Below are 6,402 nucleotides of genomic sequence, written 5' to 3'. Positions count from 1 at the left end.
CACCCGCTGTAGACGGCGTGAGGGAACGGAGGGCAGGAAACGCACCCAGAGGCAGTGAATCAAAGTCCAAGGCAAACTCCCCCTCAGAAACACCTCAGAACGCCCGCCAGTGTTGAACGAAGAGTGTGAGAGGCGGTGGCAGGAAGAACACAACCCAGAAAGACAGGGGCTGTGATCCGATGAAACTCCTCCTCAGCTTTTCAACGACGCACCCCTGGGAGGGGCAGTGGCTCCCACCGAGGAAGACTCCACCTCAGTAGAGGAAGGGACCGCCCTCCCAGAGGGTCAGGGAGTAGCAAGATCCTTTATATTTTATCCAAAAGTAAACTCCACCTCTCATGAAGGAGTCCGCCCCTCAAAGCCTGTTCCCCGCCTCAGGACAGTCAGAAGACGGAAGCGAAACACTCCGCCCAGAGGACGTCTCTCAGAAGTGAGATGGAGGCTGACGGAAACACAGAGGGGAAGGTGAGCAGCTGAGTGATTTAAAGTTACACGGATATTGGTCAGTGAGGCGGGCTGAACGATGGTTCAAGAGGCAAAGGCAGTCAATGCTGACAAGGCATAACGAGTATCCGATAAAGAGGTCTGAATGGTGCTTAGAGGAACTTAATGAAGAAAAAGTAAACAGTACCTTGGTCCACAATGAGGAAATTGTGGAATAATACATTCTTAGAAGAGCTGGTGGAGTGGACATCAAAAGGGTAAGAGCCGGAGTCGTCTGTCCCCTTCCACAGATGGTCGCCAGTGTTGAAAAGCAAGGTAAGTTGTAACTCTTATTTCTGGTCTCCTCTCTCCACCAAAAATGCAGCAACTGCCACACAATGAACATTCTAAGGTAGCCTCCCTGAGCAGAAGGGAGATACCAATATGCAAGAAAAGAGGGGGAAAGGGACAGGAGAATTCCAAATAAAACATTATGTGCATAAAGAACAAATATACATGAATTACATCTTCCACCCTAAACAATAAAATCAGAAGGAACAGATATCTGCTGAAAGGAGGGGTGAAAAAGACTAACAATGTCATACAGGGTTGGCATAACTCCTTAACAAATACAATTGGCAAACCTCATCATTCATTGTATCATTTCATGGAATAAAAAAAAAGAAATTAGAAAAGCACCATATTTTTCTGATAGTCTGCAAACATAAATATCTAAAAACCAAATCACAGGAATTGAAGGCACAATTGCTTTCTAAAGTGCAACAATTTAGCATATTTTTCAGAGTAGACCACCACAAACTAATTGCCTACATACTACACTACTAACAGTAAAAAATTAAAAAATCCCTGAACTAACAGACCCAAAACTCCTCAACATATCTTCTCAGCACTACAATATTACAAAAACAACCCCTAAAAATTATAAAACATTTTAGATTACATTCAAAGAGCATTTGTCAGGGGAGACATCCGACAGCCCCCTCACTTGCTTTAAAATCCATGCATCTTTAAATTCTTCCAGTTCCTCATTCCAGTGTCCAAACTAAAACTCTCCAAAATCAAAGAAACTCTCCAGGAAAAGTAAAAGACATATAACCATAGTGAGCTTTCTGTCCAAAAACGTAAAGAGCTGCTCCAAAAAACTTTAAAAATGCAGTAGATAAAGTCTGTATTTTGAGGGAGACCCCCCCCCCCCTTTGTGTAACAGCAACATGCCTCATATCCATTCATGTCCTTAAAGCAAATTCAAAACCAACCACAACCTGAAAACAGAATAAGTAAAAAAACGCTCCAAGCAGGATATAAAAATGAAGGCGAGGGTACTTTTGTCAGGAGAGATGCTGACACTACCCAACCTTTGAAATCCTAGACCTTTGTCTTCATCCATCTCTTCCATCCAACACCAAAACCCAAAAAGCCTCCAACAATCATAAACTCTTACCTAAACTAACCTACCTTTCCCTGCAACAAATATACCTTAAAATATTACTTAAAGAAAAACAATAGGTCTCGTACTCATCCACAGCATCACCTTTTCATTGCTGACCATGGTGCTCTATCTACAGACACTAGGAACAAGAAAGGGTGTGGCTCTGATCAGCAAGGCTGAGCCTATATATATGAATAACAATGAAAACGCCGATGCTGATGGCTATTTGACACCTCTATGGATCGTAGAAGAAGAAGAGAACAACTACGACTGTACTAATTAATAGTATTTATTCAAAATGAATCTTTTGGTCATTCAAAGAATTTTTTTCAAAGGATTTTTAAAGGAATACTTAGACAAAACGATTAAGCACAGCAAAATAACAACAACACTTATTATGTAAAAATAACAAATACAACACCAATGTCAAACGATATGTACCGACGCTGCCAATGTGGCAGGTCCACCACTTTGTACCTTCATTCAAACTCCACTCCTCATTCAACCACTCACACATACATACCATACAATATACCAATGGTTACCATTTATTGGGAATTTACACAACCAAAGGGCTATCCAAACAAGGAAAAGAAACAAGAACGTTTAAGTGTGCAACCCAATCTATTCAATCAACAGTAATATTAATAGAATAAGCACGAAAACATTATTTTGGATGTTGCACCCCTAACGGGCTAATTTGACCAATGTTTGGAATAAACAGGAACACAAAGATGGTCTACGCGTTTCGAACCCCAATTGATTAGATGGGTGGGGTTCTCATCAGGACCAAGAATCTAAGAAAGAAAAACGAGAAAATGAAGCCGGATGTAAATCCACAATACTGAGAAAGCAACCCACAAAGTTACGCTGCCTGAGGGTGACAGGACTTACCAGAATGATAGTGGAATGTCTAAACGTTGTTCGGGACCAAGTAGAACTGAAAAACATGAATGGGAGTATAAATCTATCTGAGTCTAAAGAGGACAAAGACAAAGAGCAACTATTCGCTGAGAAATCCTGTGCGTGAAAAAACAGGGAGGAACTTACTTGGGGGTGGATCCCAGGGCATGTACTAGTGCACGACTCTGTTCTGATGAATTTGCGACATCTTGCGTGTTATATGAGAAAACGGGATCTGTCAAGCTTCCTGCAACCACAAAGACAAGAGGCGGGGGATCTTTAGTGAAAGAGAGTGTACGCGGCTGAAGTCTGGGAGTTACTGCAGCCGGGAAGCGCTGGTGAGCAATCTCTTACCTTATTTTAAACTTGACGCTGTGAGTTAACGGCAATGTCTGTCTCTCTGTTCTGGCGGAGGGGAGCGATTTCCCTGAGACGTCTATTCAAAGAGAAAAGAAATGGAAAGGGTGCCATCAAACTGAATTTCTCCCGTGCACAAAGGTCTTTCCAACGCACGAAGGAACGCCAAGTACCTGATTCGTAATGAAAAGCTCGTGAGTTCGTTCACAGCCTGAAGCGGATGCTTGGGAGCCGCTGCTTCCGTGTGGAGACTAAATGGAATTCTGGGCGAACCACAGGATCCTGGGAGATGTAGTCATATACGATCCACAAGCGCAAGAAATGAGATGAAAAAAATACAACAGTCGGGGACAATGATTCCTCGATCTCTAAATATAAAAATGTACACATCCTAGGAGCGAGGGAAATTTTGCACAATGAGCTCAAATGAAAGTCCAGGGATTTTACAGTCTGTAAATTTCCGATAATTCGTTTAATCCAGATATCGCAGTATCAAATTTAAAAATCAACAACGCTTCCCTTTGTGAGAGCTTTAGTTCAATGTTGCCTCCTCTTGGGTCACGTTCCACTTTTGAAATGACTGTCCAGCGGAGATCAGTTTCCGTGTGCATCATTTTGCACCAATGGTTGACAAGTGGTGCAGATTCAACCTTTTTCCTGATTCGGGACTTATGTTGGATTATTCTCTGGCGGACTTCTTGATTGGTTTTACCAATGTATAGCAGAGCACAGGGACAAATTATTCCATAAACCACGTATTTGGTTTTACAGTTTGAAAAGGTGTCGTGCTTCCAGTGGATCCCTTTGTGGGAAAACAACGACCCTCCAAACGTTTGATCGCAACATGAACAAGTACCACATTTATGGTGTCCTTTAATTGCTGGCTAACCCAAAAGTTGTCTTGTTGTGGGTTCTAAAGCTTTTTTGATTGTGGTATCCCTTACTATATGGTTCGCCACATTCCTTTCTCTCTTAAAAGCAAAGAGAGGGGAAATTTCCAGTGATGGATCTAAGTTTTGAATAAGATGCCAGTTCTGGTAGATCAATTTCTTGAATTGGTTAGAATTAGGGCAGAAGGTGGAAACAAATACTTGGCGTCCTGTGGCGGATTTTTCTTTTTTCACAAGCAGTGTTTCTCTAGGAGTCCACCACGCCCTCTTCATGGCAGTTTTGACCAATGTTTTAGGTCCGCCAGAGAATAATCCAACATAAGTCTCGAATCAGGAAAAAGGTTGAATCTGCACCACTTGTCAACCATTGGTGCAAAATGATGCACACGGAAACTGATCTCCGCTGGACAGTCATTTCAAAAGTGGAACGTGACCCAAGAGGAGGCAACATCGAACTAAAGCTCTCACAAAGGGAAGCGCTGTTGATTGTTAAATTTGATACTGCGATATCTGGATTAAACGAATTATCGGAAATTTACAGACTGTAAAATCCCTGGACTTTCATTTGAGCTCATTGTGCAAAATTTCCCTCGCTCCTAGGATGTGTACATTTTTATATTTAGAGATCGAGGAATCATTGTCCCCGACTGTTGTATTTTTTTCATCTCATTTCTTGCGCTTGTGGATCGTATATGACTACATCTCCCAGGATCCTGTGGTTCGCCCAGAATTCCATTTAGTCTCCACACGGAAGCAGCGGCCCCAAACATCCGCTTCAGGCTGTGAACGAACTCACGAGCTTTTCATTACGAATCAGGTACTTGGCGTTCCTTCGTGCGTTGGAAAGACCTTTGTGCACGGGAGAAATTCAGTTTGATGGCACCCTTTCCATTTCTTTTCTCTTTGAATAGACGTCTCAGGGAAATCGCTCCCCTCCGCCAGAACAGAGAGACAGACATTGCCGTTAACTCACAGCGTCAAGTTTAAAATAAGGTAAGAGATTGCTCACCAGCGCTTCCCGGCTGCAGTAACTCCCAGACTTCAGCCGCGTACACTCTCTTTCACTAAAGATCCCCCGCCTCTTGTCTTTGTGGTTGCAGGAAGCTTGACAGATCCCGTTTTCTAATATAACACGCAAGATGTCCCAAATTCATCAGAACAGAGTCGTGCACTAGTACATGCCCTGGGATCCACCCCTAAGTAAGTTCCTCCCTGTTTTTTCACGCACAGGATTTCTCAGCGAATAGTTGCTCTTTGTCTTTGTCCTCTTTAGACTCAGATAGATTTATACTCCCATTCATGTTTTTCAGTTCTACTTGGTCCCGAACAACGTTTAGACATTCCACTATCATTCTGGTAAGTCCTGTCACCCTCAGGCAGCGTAACTTTGTGGGTTGCTTTCTCAGTATTGTGGATTTACATCCGGCTTCATTTTCTCGTTTTTCTTTCTTAGATTCTTGGTCCTGATGAGAACCCCACCCATCTAATCAATTGGGGTTCGAAACGCGTAGACCATCTTTGTGTTCCTGTTTATTCCAAACATTGGTCAAATTAGCCCGTTAGGGGTGCAACATCCAAAATAATGTTTTCGTGCTTATTCTATTAATATTACTGTTGATTGAATAGATTGGGTTGCACACTTAAACGTTCTTGTTTCTTTTCCTTGTTTGGATAGCCCTTTGGTTGTGTAAATTCCCAATAAATTGTAACCATTGGTATATTGTATGGTATGTATGTGTGAGTGGTTGAATGAGGAGTGGAGTTTGAATGAAGGTACAAAGTGGTGGACCTGCCACATTGGCAGCGTCGGTACATATCGTTTGACATTGGTGTTGTATTTGTTGTTTTTACATAATAAGTGTTGTTGTTATTTTGCGGTGCTTAATCGTTTTGTCAAAGTATTCCTTTAAAAATTCTTTGAAAAAAATTCTTTGAATGACCAAAAGATTCATTTTGAATAAATACTATTAATTAGTACAGTCGTAGTTGTTCTCTTCTTCTTCTACGATCCATAGAGGTGTCAAATAGCCATCTATCTACAGACACAACATCCTTATCCCGATGGAAAAATGGCAGCACAGAAAGGAAAAAAAGACTATTTTTCCCACAGAAATTAGTGCAAGCCTGTAATATTGAAGGAGAACAAAATAGTAAAAAACTTTTTAAGATACTGATAAATTCTTTTTACTGTTGTAAATTATTCTTAAACACTATATTGTGTATAACAATAATCTATAATAAATATATTAAATCATGTGTATTGTTACAAATTAAGCAATATTTTTAAATGATGTAATACATAAGATATATATTGCCAAAAATAAATGTATGTATTTTTTATTCAGTGTTACTAAAATATAATTATCTACTATTGTAAGG

The 6,402-nt window shown here is 41.0% G+C and overlaps 1 long non-coding RNA gene across 1 annotated transcript in view; it reads left to right on the top strand.

Moving 5' to 3' along the window:
* Nucleotides 1-341: 341 nt before the first annotated feature.
* LOC146810349 (uncharacterized) overlaps nucleotides 342-6,402 on the top strand; it is a 128,351-nt gene continuing 122,290 nt past the window's right edge. Inside the window, exon 1 of the long non-coding RNA XR_014965678.1 lies at nucleotides 342-465. This is a non-coding gene — a long non-coding RNA (uncharacterized LOC146810349). The remainder of the gene's footprint in view (nucleotides 466-6,402) is intronic.

Source organism: Triturus cristatus, chromosome 7 (genome assembly GCF_964204655.1).
Source record: "Triturus cristatus chromosome 7, aTriCri1.1, whole genome shotgun sequence".
NCBI lineage: Eukaryota > Metazoa > Chordata > Amphibia > Caudata > Salamandridae > Triturus > Triturus cristatus.
The sequence above is the reverse complement of the archived record's forward strand: the minus strand, read 5'-3'. Positions and strand labels throughout refer to the sequence as shown.